This window comes from Elaeis guineensis, chromosome 5 (assembly GCF_000442705.2).
Source record: "Elaeis guineensis isolate ETL-2024a chromosome 5, EG11, whole genome shotgun sequence".
In the NCBI taxonomy this organism is placed as follows: Eukaryota; Viridiplantae; Streptophyta; class Magnoliopsida; order Arecales; family Arecaceae; genus Elaeis; species Elaeis guineensis.
Genome location: NC_025997.2, coordinates 20,266,983 through 20,286,233, shown reverse-complemented (window position 1 = coordinate 20,286,233; position 19,251 = coordinate 20,266,983). Strand labels below are relative to the sequence as shown.

The 19,251-nt window shown below is 48.9% G+C and overlaps 1 non-coding gene across 1 annotated transcript in view; it reads right to left on the bottom strand.

Moving 5' to 3' along the window:
* The window catches only part of LOC105036977 (uncharacterized), a 51,881-nt gene that overhangs the window by 24,849 nt on the left and 7,781 nt on the right, over positions 1 to 19,251 (bottom strand). The window lies entirely within an intron of this gene.

Genomic DNA, 19,251 nt, shown 5'->3' with positions numbered 1-19,251 from the left:
CAGCAGTGGACACAGACTCTTGACGTAATCCTAATCCGATCAAATTAGGTCAGCTCAAGAGTCTCAATCAACGAGGACTCTTCCTAATTGATTCTCAAATTAAATTCTTTTAATTCTGACGAGTCCACAAGTCAAGATTGACGTCTAGCAACATGTCATGACTATCCAAAAGATTTGAAATTTTGGTGAAAAATTATCAAAATATCCTTCAGTGGCAAATTACCGTGTAATTCAATTCTTCAGTCAAACAACATCCCAAATGAGCTATGGGTATGGAATCATGTCAAACACAATTGCTTATCTTTATGTAGCTCGATCAGAAGACGATGATTTAGTGAATGATATATTAAAAAAATTTTTCTAATTATCATCCTGCTTTGGCCAAAAACTTTCAGAATCATCGATCTATGAGATCACATGGGATGTTCACTCCCATTATGAGGAGTGACTGACCCCTTATTGATCACTCACAACCTTCATGCATACTTTACCGCATCCAAAACACCCCACACAAGGATCAGAGAATCAAGTTAGGAAGTGAACCAAAACATGAATTTATATACACAAGGTACCATGGCAATCTCAAGTCAAAGGATCACTTACACAACTCCCACTAGAGAACCATCAGCTGACATGTAAATAAGATTCCATCAGATATTCTCTCGCAGATCTATTCAGTGAACTCATTCTCTAATGATCATCCATATCTTTGTATTAGTATCACCACACAAGTGGTTGTGAGATCAACCACCCTCATTACTGAGCATACATAGGACATGCCAGTTTTACCGGTATCATTGATCTCTGACTCAATGAACCAGTAACTGAGAATATTTTAGATTATGGCTATCAAGGATTTAGATCTCACTGGCGTAATCTCATCACAGTCCTAAAACCATTGCCCGACCTATCGGGTTCATTATAATCTTAAAAATAATAATAAGATGCAGCATATAATGAATCGAAATGTCTATATTATTAAATATCAATGTCAATTACATGAGTTTAAAAGATAAATTATAAAAAACACCCGATCGCATCTCATATGTGATTGGTTTGTAGGGTATTATTCTGTCAATCTTCCACTTGCACTAAAGCCAATCGCTCCGATACTTGATGCCCATGCAATCAAGATGACGGTCAAACTGCTGCAATGACAAGATCTTAGTGAACGGATCCGCTATATTATTCTAGGTATCAACTCGCTCCACGATCACATCGTATCTTTCGACCGAACGAGGTGGAACCATCTTAGGATGTGCTTAGATTTATAATGAGACCACGATTTCTTGGCTTGAGCAACTGTCCTAGCATTATCACAATAAAAGGACACTGGTTGTTCAATCCCTGAGACCACACCCAATTCTAAGATGAACCTTTTCATCCAAACGATCTCCTTAACAGTCTCACTAGCAGCAATATACTCAGCCTCAGTAACTGAGTCAGCAACAGTTTACTGTTTGGAACTCTTTCAACTTACTGCTCCACCATACAAGATGAACACACCCAAATATGGATTTGCTATCATCCGGATCAGATTGAAAACTAGAATCAGTATAACCTTTCAATTTTAAATCAGATCCATCATATATAAAAAAAATATCTCTAGTCTTTCTCAAGTACTTGAGTATGTTTTTTACAACTTTCTAATGATCCTCCTCGAGATCAGTCTGAAATCTGCTTACAATGCCCAAGACATAAGCCACATCAGGTCTGGTACATAACATAGCATATGTTGGTGCAAAAATCCGCCCGCGTCGGAGAGGCTGGAGTCGAGGGAGTCGCGGTCGCCGTCGGGACCTGCAAAAGAAGTCTAAACCGGAGGTGGGGTTGCTCCGGCAAGACCCTCCGACGCTCAAGTCAGCTCTCTGCCTCAACAAGAATGGAGTGCTCGAACGGAAATTTTAGTAGAATTTCTAGGTAAAAAACGAGAGCTTAGAAAATAACGTATCTGGGGTCCCCCTTTTATAGGCGGAGGGAGCAACAGACTGATAGCGACGTTTGTAACCGTCTGGCAATAGGCCGCCCTTGGTCAGGAGGAGTTTATTGCGAGTAGTGGAGTGGAATCGTGGCTATCACCGGGACATGCCACGTGGAGTCTGTCACGGGGAGTGGAGCGACGTCCGTTGTCGCGACTTGCCAGAGGATGGAGGAATCGCGTGGTATCCGTCGCAGGAAGTGGAGCAGAGTCATGGCTGTTACTGCGGCTCGCCAGGGAATGATGGAGTCGCGCCGAATCCGTCGCAGGAAGTGGGGCAGAGTCGTGGCCGTTGCTGGGGCCTGCTAGAGGGTCCAGGCCTGTCGGCTGAAGTCCGGCTCCGGCTCCCGTAGGAGTCCGGTCGAAGTTTAACTGCAATCAAAGTCAGGGACGAAGTTCGGCTCCCTTAGGAGTCCAGACGAAGCTTACCAGCAGTCGAGGTCGAGGACGGAGCCCGACTCCCGTGGGAGTCCGGACGAAGCCTTCCAGCAATCGAGGTTGGGGACGAAGTCCGGCTCCCGTAGGGGTCCGGACGAAGTCTGCCTGTAGCTGGGGTCGGAGACGAGATCTGGGTCCTGTAGGAGTCCGGTCGAAGTCTACCTGCAATTAAAATCAGGGACGAAGTCCGGCTCCCTTAGGAGTCCGGACGAAGCTTACCAGCAGTCGAGGTCGAGGACGGAGTCCGGCTCCCGTGGGGGTCCGGGCGAAGCCTTCCAGCGATTGAGGTTGGGGACGAAGTCCGGCTCCCGTAGGAGTCCGGATGAGATCTGCCTGTAGCTGGAGTCGGAGACGAGATCTGACTCCTGTAGGAGTCCAGTCGAAGTCTACCTGCAATTAAAGTCAGAGACGAAGTCCGGCTCCCTTAAGAGTCCAGACGAAGCTTACCAGCAGTCGAGGTCGAGGACGGAGCCCGGCTCCCGTGGGAGTCCGGGCGAAGCCTTCCAGCGATTGAGGTTGGGGATGAAGTCCGGCTCCCGTAGGAGTCCGAATGAGGTCTGCCTGTAGCTGGAGTCGGAGACGAGATCTGGCTCCTGTAGGAGTCCGGTCAAAGTCTACCTGCAATTAAAGTCAGGGACGAAGTCCGGCTCCCTTAGGAGTCCGGACGAAGTCCGGCTCCCTTAGGAGTCCGGACGAAGCTTACCAGCAGTCGAGGTCGAGGACGAAGCCCGGCTCCCGTGGGAGTCCGGACGAAGCCTTCCAGCGATTGAGGTTGGGGATGAAGTCCGGCTCCCGTAGGAGTCCGGACGAGGTCTGCCTGTAACTGGAGTCGGAGACGAGATCTGGCTCCTGTAGGAGTCCGGTCGAAGTCTACCTGCAATTAAAGTCAGGGACGAAGTCCGGCTCCTTTAGGAGTCCGGACGAAGCTTACCAGCAGTCGAGGTCGAGGACGGAGCCCGGACTCCTGTAGGAGTTCGGGCGAAGCCTTCCAGCAATCGAGGTTGAGGACGAAGTCCGGCTCCCGTAGGAGTCCGGACGAAGTCTGCCTGTAGCTGGGGTCGGAAACGAGATCTGGCTCCTGTAGGAGTCCGATCGAAGTCTACCTGCAATTAAAGTCAGGGACGAAGTCCGGCTCCCTTAGGAGTCCGGACGAAGCTTACTAGCAGTCGAGGTCGAGGACGGAGCCCCGCTCCCATGGGGGTCCGGGCGAAGCCTTCCCACAGTCGAGGTCGGGGATGGAGCCCGGCTCCCGTAGGAGTCCGGGCTGAGTCTTCCTGCAATTGGAGTTGTGGGTGAAGTCCGGCTCCCGTAGGAGTCCAGACGAAGTTTACCTGTAAGCGAAGTCGTGGGCGGAGCCTGACTCCCGTAGGAGTCCGGGCGAAGTCCGCCCGCAGTCGGAGTCGGGAACGAGGTCCGGCTCCCATAAGAGTCCGAATGAAATCTGGTAGTTGTAGGAATCTACCGTCGGAGAAGTTCAACCGTTGACGAAGTCTGGGGTAGTTCTGATTGGAGTTGAACCTGACTGGAAGAAGTCTGGAAGGGATTCGGGGAACAGCTGATAGTCGCAGAAAGTCGGCTGGCGGCGGAGCTCGGTGAGCACCTGGGGCGGCTTAATAGATAACTTGGGAGAACTCATGTTGAAGGAGCTCGGGCGGTGCAGCGGGAGTTCGTCTGTCGGGGGAATTCAGTCAGCATCGTGGGAATCCGGCTGTTGGAGAAGTCCGGAGAGATACCATCTGCGGTCGAAAGCCGGAGGAGTCCTGGGAGGGTCAATCCTGTTAAGAACTTTGGCTGGGGGTATTTTATACCCAACACCAGTCCCCCTACTTCCGAATTCGAATTTCGAATGAAGTACAGAAAGATTGTCACAGCCGAAGTTGCTCCCTTGATGTCCGCGCGCAATCGTTCTCCGATATCTTGGCATTTAATGCGCGTGCGCTGGAGTCTTTTCAAATCGAGGCGATCCGAAGAGGCTCTTTTGGAACCTACAGCGGAACGGTGCTCAAGTCGTGGCGCAATAAAGGCTCTGTCGGCCGTCTGCCACTTTTTAACCGCCCGCTGTGGTGAGTGGGACACGCGGCGAAAAGAGACCGATCAGAGGGGATTCGCAATCATCATTATGCCGGATTCTGGGGTCTATTTAAATCCGTATCCCTCCTCCAAGAGTCCTGCTCTATCCGACTGTCTCGTTCCGGCACCCCTCTTCTCCCTGAGAGCTCCGATTTTGCTCAGCGCCCTTTCCAGCCTTAGGCATTTCTCGAGCTGTCCCCATTTCTGCACCTTCGCACCTCTCCGAATCGCTTAGGTTAGTCTCGGAACTCCTTCCCCTTTTTGTTCTTCCTTTTATCGTTCGGTCTTTCTTCCTCTTGCTCCGCACATCAGTCCCCCGGGACCTTGTCCGTGATTTTCCCCGATTTTTAGAGATTTCGCCTCTGTAAGTGGTCTTCGTGTGATTCTAGATGTCTTCCAGGGCTTCTTCTTCTAGCGGCTCTAGGAGTTCGTTTGTCTCGGTCTCCCAGAGTCCTCGACGGTAGATGAACCGGTAGGTAGAGCTGAACCTCGTTCGATTTTTGCACCGAACGCCATTCCTTGTTCTCTAACTCCGAACGAACTCCAACTGATAAGAGTTCAGTATGGGGTTCCTCCGGAGTACGAACTGGAACTTCCTGGCCTGTCCGGCCGGACTAGTGCCCCTCCCCCCGGCCGCTTCTGCCTGTACCAGGAGGCCTTCCGTGCCGGACTCCGGCTTCCTCTTCCGCCTTTTGTCACTGCTCTTTTCCGGTTTCTGGATATTTCTCTGGCTTCGGTTGCACCGAACTCCTTTAGATTTTTGATAGGATTCCTCTCTCTTTGTCATGTAGTCGAAGTCCAGCCCACCCTTTCCTTGTTTAGATACTTCTACACCTTCGAGCGTCATCCCACGGCGAAGGATTGGTGGTACTTCTCCCCACAGTTCGATAGGAAGGGGTTGCTGAAAGGTGCCCCTTCTTCTATCCACAACTGGAAGGGGAAGTTTCTTTATGTTCGATGCCCGACCTTGAGGCTAGAGTTGCCCCCTTGGGGCTCCCTGAGGGACTCCGTCCGCCGGACGCCTAGCCTGGGAGGGGACGACCATCAAGTCTCCCAGAAACTCCTCAAATATCCAACTCTTTCTCTCCCCCACCTCCTGAAGGAGCAGTTTCTTTTCAACATCGGTTTGAGCCCCCTGGATCCCGCCAGTATTTCATCTCTCCCTTTCTTTTCTTCTTTTCCTTTCCTACTTCTCTTCCTTTCTCCTTTTTCACCCCCTCTTTCTCTTTCTTTTTCTCTCTTTTTTTCTTTTTTTTTTTTAGGCATGGACGCTGAAGAAGCACAGATGCTAGCTAGGGGCCTGAAGGCTCTCAAAAGAAAGGGCACCACGGCCCCCGGGCCGGCGAAGAGGACCAGAGTGGAGGGGATGAGTTCGACCGCGCCCACCCAAGTGACCTCAGCTGCCGACGTCCTTGCAGACACTGAGCTTCCAGCCGCCCGTGCTTCCTCGAGGGGTTTGAGTTCTCCTACCGAGGTCCCCGCTTCGGAGATCCGTCCTGAGGAGGTGCCAGGGGGTGAGAGGAGGAAGACCTTGGCCCGCAGGGTCGGCAGTCGCCGGGCCGCCACTGAAGAATCCCGCGGCTTTGAAGAGGAGCAGGGGGATAATCCCTTTAGTGACAGGGATCTAATAAAAAAGCTGGTAGACGAGTGCTCGCTGCCCGAAGTCGTCCAGAGGATCGTCCGCGTCGATCCTGCACAACGAGTCTGGGACTCGCTGGGGGCCTTCCTCGAGGTAAGCAGATTCATCCTCCCTTCTTCCTTTCGCTTCTTCAATTAATTAACTTCTCAGCTCCCATTCTGACCCTCCGATCGTCCTTGCAGCTCGGGCACCAACTCCTCGCCAACATCGAGACGACAAACAAGGCGGTGGAAGGTCAGCAGGCCGAGGCTGCCCGCCTTAAGGAAATGGCCCTCGAGGCGGCCGGTCTCCGAGAGGCGCTTGAGAGAGAGAGACAGACCTCGACGGAACAGAAGGCCGCCTTGGAGGAGATGGTGAGGAGAGCGGAGGCCGAGGTTGCCAACATGGCGGAACAGATCCCGACCCTGGTCTCAGAGGCCAGGGGTCAAGCGGTGGAGGAGTTCAAGGCTTCCACTGAAATGAAGAAGTTGAAGGTTGAGTTCAGCCAAGCCGCGTTCAATAAAGGGTTTGAGCTCTGCCAGGAGAAGATGGTCGTGAAATTCCCCGAGCTCGACCTCAGCTTCTTGGACGAGGCGTCCGAGGATGAAGCCGGACCCTCCACCGCCGTCGCAGCCACCGCGGACCACCCCCCAGAGGTGCTGAGTCCCCCCATCGATCCAGAGGTCCGAGACCTCTAATTTTGTATTCTTCCTTTATTGCCATTTTTTTCTTTCTTTTGTCTTCAAGAAACGTTCAGTCAATAAAATTGGTCTCCTCCTTGTGGGGGACTTTTCTTCTCTTCTTTTTCGTTCTTTTTTGTAATGAGCTGCGTCTTAACGCGTTGACCTCCCGATGGCAGCGTCCTGCCGAAGCGCTTTCCTTGCCTCAGGGGATCCCGCTGAAGTTCACGATCCAGCGCCTGAAGGAGGTTCTTCATTGGACGAAAAGGTCGAAGAAGATGGAAGGCGAACTCCGCAGGTTGAAGGAGAGCCACTCTGAAGCCACCGCGGAGGCCACCCACTTTCGGAATCTCCACGTGAAGGGGATCATGGAGTACAGCCGGAGGAAGGCGAACTTTAAGAAGAAGCTTGAGGAACACAAGAAGCGCGCCAGCGATCAAATTTGGGCTCAAGCTGCCAAGATCAGTTCTCTCAGGGTGGAACTGTCAGCTGCGTAGGAGAAGATTGGCCAGCTGGAGGGAAGTTCATCCCGGCTTTCGGCTCGGGCCGACAGCGACTGGGAGTGGTCGAAGAAGGTCTCCGACCTCCAGCAGCAGCTCCAGGATGTCGAGGGGAGCTATGATGCGTACCGGACCGGCTGGCGCAAGCAGGTGGACGAATGCAAGGGGAGGCTCCGGATGGCGACCGACGAGGTTGCCCACCTTCGAAGGCAGCTAACTGAGGGGGCTCAATCTGCCTCCGCTCGGGATTTCGACGAACTCCAATCCCTGAGGAGGATCGCAGAAGAACTATCCGTCGCTCTTGGGGAGGGGAAGGCCGAGCTGCAGCAATTGAAGATCCAGCTGGTATGCGAGCAGCGGGCCGTCAAGGACGCGGAGGCGGAATCCGAGATCCTGAGAAAAAGGCGTCGAGAGGCGGAGAACGAAAGCCAGCGATTTCATCGAAGGTAAATGGAGATATTAATGAGAGAGAGGGAATTGGAAGCAGAAGTCGAACGTTTAAGGGGTTCCCTGACGAGGGCCGAAGCTGAAAATTCGAAGTCGGAGGGAGCCGAGTCCCCTTAGGGCCCTTTTTGTCCTTCCGTCTTCCCATGTATATATTTTTTCTTTTGTTATTTTGTCTTGTTCTTGTTGTTTTGCTTTCCTTCCTTTAGCCTGCTGGGCTTTGTAGTGTATATTTTGCGAATGAAATGAAAAAGGGATTTTGTGTTACCTCGTCCACGTAGTGCATTAAATCATCGTCCGCCGAACTTCTTTTGTCTCTTGACTTGTTCAACGTCGGTGTCGTTCGGAGGTGCCCAGTCGTCGTCACGTTGATTTGCTTTTCTTGTCGTCCATGGCCGTAGGCTCGAGCTCGTAGTCTGAACTTCACATTACCTTGAAGGGGTCATTGTTTTCTTGGCCCGCATCGAGAGCCTTCTTAGCGACCGGGGATATTCGGTAGGAGCTCCCGTCTTTGTTGAGACGAAGTCCCCTATGTTTTTGGTGTAGTTTGTTTTTCATTTGTTGCCGGTGTAGTTCGTCACTTTCCTTATTGATTTTCCTCCTCTTTTCTGAGTGAGGGTCCTCCCCTCGCTTTTTGCGGAGTCGCATAGAGGCGTAGAGGCGCCGTTGAGGGGATTTTTTCCTTTATCCGATCATGTTGGGCGACCGGGTTTTTGTCATCGTCAAGACGAGGTCCTCCTTCTGTTCTTGACGTGGTCGATCTCAGCCCAGGTTAGGACGAGGTTCTCCTTCTGTTCCCAACGGGCTGTGGGGGCACATAAAGGTCGTTGCGAGGCTCTCCCCCCATCCGGTCTAAAAGAACCGGGTCTTCGACTTTGCTCATGTTGCTCATGTCAGGACGAGATTTTCCTCCTGTTCCTAACATGGCTGTGGGAGCGCATAAGAGCGTTGTAGGGCCTCTCCCCCCATCCGGTCTAAAAGAACCGGACCTTTGACTTTGCTCATGTTAGGGCGAGGTTCTCCTCCTGTCCCTAACACGGCTGTGGGGGCGCACAAGGGCGTTGTAGGGCCTCTCCCCCCATCTGGTCTAAAAGAATCGGGCCTTTGACTTTGCTCATGTTAGCGCGAGGTTCTCCTCCTGTCCCTAACATGGCTGTGGGGGCGCATAAAGGCGTTGTAGGGCCTCTCCCCCCATCCGGTCTAAAAGAACCGGGCCTTTGACTTTGCTCATGTTAGGGCGAGGTTCTCCTCCTGTCCCTAACATGGCTGTGGGGGCGCATAAAGGCGTTGTAGGGCCTCTCCCCCCATCCGGTCTAAAAGAACCGGGCCTTTGACTTTGCTCATGTTAGGGCGAGGTTCTCCTCCTGTCCCTAACATGGCTGTGGGGGCGCATAAGGGCGTTGTAGGGCCTCTCCCCCATCCGGTCTAAAAGAATCGGGCCTTTGACTTTGCCCATGTTAGGGCGAGGTTCTCCTCCTGTCCCTAACATGGCCCTGGGGGCACTCAAGGGCCGTTATATGGGCCTCTCCCCCGATCCGATCTTAAAATAATCGGACTTTCATTTTGCTCATGTTAGGACGAGATTCTCCTCCAGTTCCTAACATGACCATGGGGGCACTCAAGGGCCGTTATATGGGCCTCTCCCCCGATCCGATCTTAGAATAATCGGACTTTCATTTTGCTCATGTTAGGACGAGATTCTCCTCCAGTTCCTAACATGACCATGGGGGCACTCAAGGGCCGTTATATGGGCCTCTCCCCCGATCCGATCTTAAAATAATCGGACTTTCATTTTGCTTATGTTAGGACGAGATTCTCCTCCTGTTCCTAACATGTCCTTGTTTTAATTATTTGAAGGGGTTACCCCCAGTCGTAACAAGTCCATGCCAAAAGGGAAAGACATGCAAAGTCGAAAGGAACTTTGATTCAAAGCAAAGTCGTTAGTAGTACATTTACAGATTTCTCGGGTCCCATGGTCGTGGAAGGCCTGCTCCTCCTTGAGGCCCTCCGGTGATGGAGTCGATGGTCCCAATTGGAGGCCGACCTCCGGGCGGCTACTCCCTCCTTGGCAGTTCAGGTTGCGGCAGGGCCCTTGGCCGATCCTCTTTGCCTTCAGGTCGGCATCGAATGAACCTGTCGAGCCGACCTCGTCTGATGAGCTCCTCGATCTCGTCCCGGAGCTGATGTACTCCTCTGTATCGTGGCCGTGGTCACGATGGTAGAGGCAGAACTTGTTAGGATTGCACTTCCCAGGGTGTGTGCGCATCCTTTCCGGCCTTGGCAGCTGCTCCCTGACCTCCATCAGCACTTGGGTTTTCGAGGCATTGAGGGGGGCATAGTTGCGGAATCTTTCCGGTGGAGAATCCCGTCGAACTCCGCAGTCCGGACTTCTCTGCCTACGTACCCGGGGAGGAGTATGGACACGCTTGTGCCCGGGAGGAGTTCGAGAACATGGCCGAGCTTCTCTCGACCCTTTTTCGACTGCGGGCTTACTCGAGTCTCCCACCTGCCGTTCTCTTACAGTCTCTTCATCCTTCATTTTGAAGGCTTCTTCCGCTCGGGCGTACCCTTCGGCCCGAGCCAACAGATCAGCAAAATCCCTGAGGTACTTCTTCTCCAGGGAGAACAAAAGGTCATTCTTCTGAAGGCCGCCCTTCAGAGCGGCCATTGCTACCGACTGATCCAAATTCCGGACCTCCAGCGCGACGACATTGAAACGGTTGATGTAGGCTCGAATGGACTCCCCCTCCCTCTGCTTGATATTGATGAGGGACTCCAAACCCTTCCGGGGGCGCCGGCTGCTGACAAAATGGGCCACAAATTGATGGCTCATCTGATCGAAGGAAAAGATGGTACCCGACTTCAGCGCCGAGTACCAGTTTCTCGCTGCTCCCTTCAAGGTGGACGGGAAGGCTCGGCATAGAATGGCGTCGGATGCGCCATGAAGCAGCATCATCATCCGGAAGGCCTCCAGATGATCAACCGGATCCGAAGTCCCGTCGTAGCTTTCAAACTGGGGGAGTTTGAAGTTTGGCGGGATCGGTTCCTGCATGATCATTTGAGAAAAAGGAGGGTCGGTGCAAATATCCTCACCATAAGCGGGGGGAGTGTGGCAGAGTTCTTCGATCCGCTGGTTCATCTTCTGGAGCCTCCGGTCCAGAAAATCCTCTCGACTACGGGTCTCGAGGGTCCTCTGGCAGAATGGGGGTAGAGATCTTCCGGGGGTGGAGTCGTGATCCGACTGAGGGCTCTCCACCCTCGGATTCGTCTTTCCGGGAAAGACGGGGCGGCTGGCCCAAGTGGCCCGCCCTACCGCCGGGTCCTGGTGTTCCGGTGACGCTCTTTCCAGGCGCACCGATGCCTGTGGCTGCTACTGCTGCTGTATGGCCTGCACAGCTTCAGTGAGGCCTCTGACCTGCTGTGCCAGCAGGTCAAATTGCTCCGCGCCAACCGCCGTTGCCGGAGGAGGAGGAGGCTGGGAGACTGGAGGTGAGGCCGGAGCCTGAGATCTGACCGCGGAGGCCATGCATCGTCGCGTGGACGCCTTGCAGGGAGGCATCGGGCAAAGACCTAATGGAGGAAGGAGGAGAGGATGCCAAAAAAGATGCCCGGAGGCGGTCCCATTGAGCGCTCCTTTAAGAACAAGGGTACTGCGAAGACACAGCCCCTTCCTCTAGCGCCAATCCTGTTGGTGCAAAAATCCGCCCGCATCGGAGAGGCTGGAGTCGAGGGAGTCGCGGTCGCCGCCGGGACCTGCAAAAGAAGTCTAAACCGGAGGTGGGGTTGCTCCGGCAAGACCCTCCGACGCTCAAGTCAGCTCTCTGCCTCAACAAGAATGGAGTGCTCGAACGAAAATTTTAGCTGAGTTTCTAGGTAAAAAATGAGAGCTTAGAAAATAACGTATCTGGGATCCCCCTTTTATAGGCGGAGGGAGCAACAGACTGATAGCGACGTTTGTAACCGTCTGGCAATAGGCCGCCCTTGGTCAGGAGGAGTTTATTGCGCGGAGTAGTGGAGTGGAATCGTGGCTATCACCGAGACATGCCACGTGGAGTCTGTCACGGGGAGTGGAGCGGCGTCCGTTGTCGTGACTTGCCAGAGGATGGAGGAATCGCGTGGTATCCGTCGCAGGAAGTGGAGCAGAGTCGTGGCCGTTACTGCGGCTCGCCAGGGAATGGAGTCGCGCCGAATCCGTCACAGGAAGTGGGGCAGAGTCGTGGCCGTTACTAGGGCCTGCTAGAGGGTCCAGGCCTGTCGGCTGAAGTCCGGCTCCGACTCCCGTAGGAGTCCGGACGAAGTCTGCCTGTAGCTGGAGTCGGGGACGAGGTCCGGCTCCCGTAGGAGTCCGGTCGAAGTTTACTTGCAATCAAAGTCAGGGACGAAGTCCGGCTCCCTTAGGAGTCCGGACGAAGCTTACCAGCAGTCGAGGTCAAGGACGGAGCCCGACTCCCATGGGAGTCCGGGTGAAGCCTTCCAGCAATCGAGGTTGGGGACGAAGTCCGGCTCCCGTAGGGGTCCGGACGAAGTCTGCCTGTAGCTGGGGTCGGAGACGAGATCTGGCTCCTGTAGGAGTCCGGTCGAAGTCTACCTGCAATTAAAGTCAGGGACGAAGTCCGGCTCCCTTAGGAGTCCGGACGAAGCTTACCAGCAGTCGAGGTCGAGGACGGAGCCCGACTCCCATGGGGGTCCGGGCGAAGCCTTCCAGCGATTGAGGTTGGGGACGAAGTCCGGCTCCCGTAGGAGTCCGGACGAGGTCTGCCTGTAGCTGGAGTCAGAGACGAGATCTGACTCCTGTAGGAGTCCGGTCGAAGTCTACCTGTAATTAAAGTCAGGGACAAAGTCCGGCTCCCTTAGGAGTCCGGACGAAGCTTACCAGCAGTCGATGTCGAGGACGGAGGCCGGCTCCCGTGGGAGTCCGGGCGAAGCCTTCCAGTGATTGAGGTTGGGGACGAAGTCCGACTCCCGTAGGAGTCCGGACGAGGTCTGCCTGTAGCTGGAGTCGAAGACGAGATCTGGCTCCTGTAGGAGTCCGATCGAAGTCTACCTGCAATTAAAGTCAGGGACGAAGTCCGGCTCCCTTAGGAGTCCGGACGAAGCTTACCAGCAGTCGAGGTCGAGGATGGAGCCCGGCTCCTGTGGGAGTTCGGGCGAAGCCTTCCAGCGATTGAGGTTGGGGACGAAGTCCGGCTCCCGTAGGAGTCCGGACGAGGTCTGCCTGTAGCTGGAGTCGGAGACAAGATCTGGCTCCTATAGGAGTCCGGCTGAAGTCTACCTGCAATTAAAGTCAGGGACGAATTCCGGCTCCCTTAGGAGTCCGGACGAAGCTTACCAGCAGTCGAGGTCGAGGACGAAGCCCGGCTCCCGTAGGAGTCCGGGCGAAGCCTTCCAGCAATCGAGGTTGGGGACAAAGTCCGGCTCCTGTAGGAGTCCGGACGAAATCTGCCTGTAGCTGGGATCGGAGACGAGATCTGGCTCCTGTAGGAGTCCGGTCGAAGTCTACCTGCAATTAAAGTTAGGGACAAAGTCCGGCTCCCTTAGGAGTCCGGACGAAGCTTACTAGCAGTCGAGGTCGAGGACGGAGCCCGGCTCCCGTGGGGGTCCGGGCGAAGCCTTCCCGTAGTCGAGATCGGGGACGGAGCCCGGCTCCCGTAGGAGTCCGGGCTGAGTCTTCCTGCAATTGGAGTTGTGGGTGAAGTCCGGCTCCCGTAGGAGTCCAGACGAAGTTTACCTGTAAGCGAAGTCGTGGGCGGAGCCCGGCTCCCGTAGGAGTCCGGGCGAAGTCCGCCCGCAGTCGGAGTCGGGAACGAGGTCCGGCTCCCGTAGGAGTCCGGATGAAATCTGGTAGTTGTAGGAATCTACCGTCGGAGAAGTTCAGCCGTTGACAAAGTCCGGGGTAGTTCTGATTGGAGTTGAACCTGGCTGGAAGAAGTCTGGAAGGGATTCAGGGAACAGCTGATAGTCGCAGAAAGTCGGCTGGCGGCGGAGCTCGGTGAGCACCTGGGGCGGCTTAATAGATAACTTGGGAGAACTCATGTTGAAGGAGCTCGGGCGGTGCAGCGGGAGTTCGTCCGTCGGAGGAATTCAGTCAGCATCGTGGGAATCCGGCTGTTGGAGAAGTCCGGAGAGATACCATCTGCGGTCGAAAGCTGGAGGAGTCCTGGGAGGGTCAATCCTGTTAAGAACTTCGGCTGGGGGTATTTTATACCCAACAGCATACATTATTGATCTTACAGCCAAAGTATAAGGAATAGAACACATTCTATTTCTCTCTTCAGATTTCTTAGGAGACATCTTCTTAAAGAGTTGTATGCCATGACCCATGGGCAAGTAACCTCTTTTACTTTCCTTTATGTTGAACCTCTTCAACATAAAGTCTATGTACCTAGACTGGGACAAGCCAAGCATCCTCTTTGATCTATCCCTATAGATATTTATACCAAGTATATAGAACACTTCACCCAAGTCTTTTATAAAAAATTTTTGTGATAACCATGTCTTGATCGATTGCAACATAGAGATATTACTCCCAATGAGCAGTATGTCATCCACATACAAGATGAAGAAGATAATAGCACTCCCACTAGTCTTCTTGTACACACAAGGTTCATTTACATTTTTGATAAAGCCAAACGATTTGACTGTCTCATCAAAATGGATGTTCCAACTCAATGCTTGTTTTAATTCATAAATGAATCTATTCAGCTTGCATACCTGATTTGCTCTCCCACTAAAGACAAATCCCTCTGGCTGAGTCATATAGATTTCTTTCTCAAGGTTTTCATTGAGAAAGATAGTCTTGACATCCATCTGCCAGATCTCATAATCATGATATGCAGCAATAGCAAGTATAATCTAAATAGACTTGCAAGTATAATCTGAATAGACTTGAACATGACTACAGGCGAAAAGATTTTTTCATAATCAACACCTTATTTTTGTCTGAAATCTTTTGCCACCAATCTGACCTTATAGGTCTCTACCTGACCATCTGCTCCAATCTTCCTCTTGAGGATCCAATTGCAGCCTATTGGGATCACACCCTCAGGCGCATCAACCAAAGTCCAAACTTGGTTGATATACATAGAGTCCATTTCGAATTTCATGACATTGAGTCATTTGTTAGAGTCACTACCCATGACAGCTTCCGAATAGATCGTGAGATCATCATTCTCAATGATATGGGATGCGTTGTCATTCTCAATGACAAACCCATATCTGAATGGTACATTACGCACTCTACTTGACCTTCGGAGAGGAGACATGTGTAGTGGCTATGCCTCAACAATGGATACATCTAGTTAAGAATCAGCTTGTGAATCCTAGATAGATTGTAGATTTTGAACTTCTTCAAGTTCAACAGTCCTCACATTATCTCCTTCTTGGATAAATTCTTTTTTCAAGAAAACGGCATGCCTACGAATAAATATCTTTTGTTAAGTAGGATGGTAGAAGTAGTATCCTATACTTTTCTTGGGATAACCCACAAACCTGCATTTTTCTGATCTAGCACTAAGCTTACGTCCATCAACATTTTTCACAAAAGTAGGACAACTCCAAATCTTAAGATATTTAAAACTGGATCTCTTCCCTTTCCATATCCCATATGGAGTGCTAGAGACAGACTTGGATAATACTTTATTCAAAACATACGCTGCGGCCTCGAAAGCATATCTCCAAAAAGAGATCGAAAGATCCGTAAAACACATCATGAACCGCACCATATCTAATAAGGTACGATTCCTTCTTTCCGTAATTTCATTTAATTGTGGAGTGTAAAGAGATGTCCACTGAGAGAGTATACCATTTTGTTTTAAATGATCGAGAAACTCACTAGTCAAGTATTCTCCTCTTCGATCAGATCAAAGAGTTTTAATACTTTTACCAGTTTGTTTCTCAACCATTCTTTGATACTCTTTAAACTTGTCAAAGACTTCGGATTTGTATTTCATTAAATACACATATCCAATCTTAGACATATCATCAATAAATGTGATGAAATAAGAGTATCCACTTCTGACTTGAGTCGACATTCGATCACAAATATCAATATGTACAAGATACAAGATATCACTCATCCTTTCTCCATGTCCAATAAATAGAGTCTTGATCATTTTATCCATGAGACAAGATTCATAAGTTCCATATGATTCAAAATCATAAGGATCAAAGAATTTATCTTTGTATAACTTGTAAATTCTTGACTCATTTATATAACCAAGTCGGTAGTGCCAGAGGTATGTGATATTCACATCCTCTTTCTTTCTTTTTTCTTCATATTATCAACATGAAATATATTATCATTAAGTGATACGAATAAAAGACCATTATCTATATAAGCATTTTCATAAAATTCGTTAGAAAAATAGATAGAACAACCATTGTTCTTTGCTTTTATTTCAAAACCTTGTTCTAATAACAAGGATACATAAATAATATTTCTAACAATATTAGAAATATAATAACAGATCTTTAGTTCCAAAATTTTATCCGAAGGCAACTTCAAAATTCTGATTCCTACAGCTTCGGTCTGATTGGAATCTCCACTAGCACCAAACAGCTCGAAGTCACCTTTATTCAGACTCTTTATTTCCTACAGACCCTGCAACGATTTGCAAAGATGTGACCCACAGACGGTATCCAATATCCAAGAATCTAAAATTAAAGTACTTAATGATAAATTAGTTTGTATCATATACAAACCTTTAGCAACATTTGCTTGTTTCATAGTTGCAAGATATTCCTTGCAATTCCTCTTCCAGTGCCCCTCCTTACCACAATGATAGCAAATACCTTTGACAGAGACCTTCTTCGCCTTCTTCTTAAAGATGCCAGCCTTGGGGTTCAACTTTTTTTTAAAACCCTTCTTGCCTTTCTTTTTGTTGATCTTATCGACAAAAACTGAAGATCGACAAGAAGAACTGAAACATTTTCATCTTTGAAATGGTTCCCTATTGTTTTCAGCATGTTCAGCAGTTCAGACAGGCTAATATTCAATTTGTTCATATGGTAGTTTATGACAAACTGAGAGAAAAAATCGAAGAGAGATTGCAGGATCAAATCTTGACTGAATTCACTATCCATAGCAAAATCCAATTGTCCCAGACGAGTGATCAAATCAATCATCTTTAAGACATGAGTTTGCACAGACATGCTTTCAATTATGCGGGCACGGAACAATTGCTTAGATATCTCATATCTAGCAGTTCGACTTTATTCCCTATATAACTGCTTAAAATTAAGGAGTATAGAAAGAACATCCATATTCTCATGCTGCCTTTGAAGCTCATTGTTCATTGAGGCAAGCATGATACATTTGACAGTCACACTGTCATCCTTCCACATCTTATATGTGGCTCTTTCTTCTTTAAATGCATCTTCCCCGATCGTATCGGATGCAGGTGTATCCAGTATGTAGGAGACTTTCTCCTGAGTGAGAATAATTCTCAAATTTTTTAACCGATCCACAGTTCGATCCGATCAATTTGTTAGAATCTAGTATGCCTCTTAAGGACAGCGAAGATGCCATATGTGCAGTTAATCTACAATGACAAGAACACAATATAAGCAGACAACTCATGATGACATGCACAACTAGATTAGAACTTTTGTCTAATTGTGTCTCCTACTATTTTAACAAATTTCTTAGCCCTCAAGTACGAAAAATGAGAAACATCCTTATGTTTCTAAGTGGGGTTGAGATCCCTGTTCCTCACCAACACTTTATGGATAGCACAACAAGCATTCATGAGTTCAAGAATAGGTAAATCTTTACCAATTGTACTTCATACAATTCTCAACATTTTTCTCTCTTGCCTCTAGATCACTCATAGTCTTGTGGATAGCACAACAAACTATAGTGTTCTAGTTAAGTTAACCCTTCAATCCCATATGGTCATACTTAAACAATGCTGCCCTTGTGGATAGCACAACAAAGCAACACTATTCAAATATGCCATAAGCATCAATATGCACTTAGTCAACATCATATCAATTTCCATAGTAAGTCTTGTGGATAGCACAACAAGCTCACAAAGATCTTGACATACTCTATTGATCAAGCTTAAAGGAAAGCTCTTGTAGTGTCTACATCACTAATCAATCTAAATCCGAAATTCAATAAGATCAAATTGGCCAGATCGGTAGGTGGAAGGTTCTCCGTAGCTTTTCTTAGACACCAACAAAGTTGGCCAGACCAGCATACGGACCTAATTAGAAAACTATCTTTCTTACTTACCTAGACACCAATGGATCAAATGAATTCGACATTTGATTTGAAAGTGAATCCCGATATTACAACTTAATATAATTTTTAAAAGGATCTTTGAACTAGTCTCGGTACATCCTAACTACTACAACATAAAATGTACTATACAATTATGCAATTCAGCATGCTTTTACAAGTTATAATAACAATTATATTGACATGCCCAAAAACATATAAAGGTGCACAAAATGACTTAACAAATATAATAAGTTTAGCCAAATTGAATAACAGACCCTAATCAAATTAGGCATGCATTACATCCTTAAACATAAAATCAATTTAAGCATCAAGTAATCATGAAACTATAAATTTCATATTATCATAAATTCATAATTTTAATAACTGAAATTTAAATTCATAGTTCATATAAAGTCAAAAATAATTTTTGATTTTAAGATCGATGCTAGAAATCGATACAACTTTTTTGACAATATATGAACTAGAACAATTCTATATTATAACTTTGCACTTGTTTGATTGAATCTAACAAGGATTGCTCTGATACCACTGTTGGGTTCCGATCACATAGCGAAAATTGAATTTTAAAATTTTTAAAACAAACATATCAAAAGATTTAACAATTAAAACTATCAAACCGAAATTCAAACCTTAGAATCACCTTGTAGATATCGAACAAAACAAAAATAAGCATGCAAAAAGATAGAACTTTATACTTTCTTCAATGAGTAGAATGGTAAGTAGGTGATCTCCATGAGACTCCAAAATAGAAGCCGTCCAACGATGATCCACACTGAAGTTGGCCAAGGTCCTTCCTAACCGATGCGCTGCCATAGTCTTTTTTTCACAAGAACACTACCAACTTCGAACTCAAAGTACGATCACACCAATGCCCAGTTACCTTAGATTTTGCCATCAGAATCACGTCAAGAGGATACACTCTTCAAAAGTCTCACAACCTAGGATTTGATTTTAGACTCCAACACATAAAGAAATCAAATCCTAGGATAAACTAGCAACACTTGCTAATTCTTTCACCACCCTTCTTATAACTTTTCCTCTCAATTTTTTCTCTCTTTTTCTCGAATTTTTTTTAAAATTTTTCTCCTCTATTACATGCCAATTGGCTCTGATTTTCACCCAAAATTCAGCCCCTAGCCCATATGGGATGCCCCATATAAATAGGCTAAGAGGGGACGACAGGAAGGACCAAGGGGTGCCAACTCTTGGTGCTCCAACTTCTCACGTGGAGAAATTAATCTCCGTGATTTACTTTTGGCGCAAAAGAGCCTTCACACATA